A 481-nucleotide genomic window follows, 5' to 3' on the forward strand; every position below is an offset into this window, starting at 1 on the left:
GTCCAGCTGAATTAATTTAGTATTTTGTTAGACGGGTATAAAAAAAAGCTTAGTTTTCCGCGATAGCGGTCGCGTGAAGGCATCCTCGTGTGAAGACCGAAGAGTGTAAAGACCATCGACTCTACCGTGCGACTCCACCGGGCAGGACACCGGCAAAGGATAAGTATCGCCTTTTATTTCTCCTCTTTCCTATTACTTGTTTCGCTTCTGTTTCAGTTTTTATAACCATTTCTTACTATGTGTAAGTAAGTTGTTGTTTTTTAGCATGTAAGTTTGGCAGTGTTATTTTTTAGGATTACTGATAAACTACTGTCATTTGATTTGTATTATTTGTATTTGTTATTTATTTAAATTTTAGTTACATTATGTCTGAATTTATTATGTCTATATAGGTCTTTTATTAAGTTTTTAGTTTTATTTAATTTGAGTTATTTTAATACTTCAACAAACTAAATGGAAATGAAATAATATATATATATAT

The sequence above is a fragment of the Sinocyclocheilus rhinocerous genome, unplaced genomic scaffold (genome assembly GCF_001515625.1).
Source record: "Sinocyclocheilus rhinocerous isolate Xijiao unplaced genomic scaffold, SAMN03320098_v1.1 scaffold1624, whole genome shotgun sequence".
Classification (NCBI taxonomy): domain Eukaryota; kingdom Metazoa; phylum Chordata; class Actinopteri; order Cypriniformes; family Cyprinidae; genus Sinocyclocheilus; species Sinocyclocheilus rhinocerous.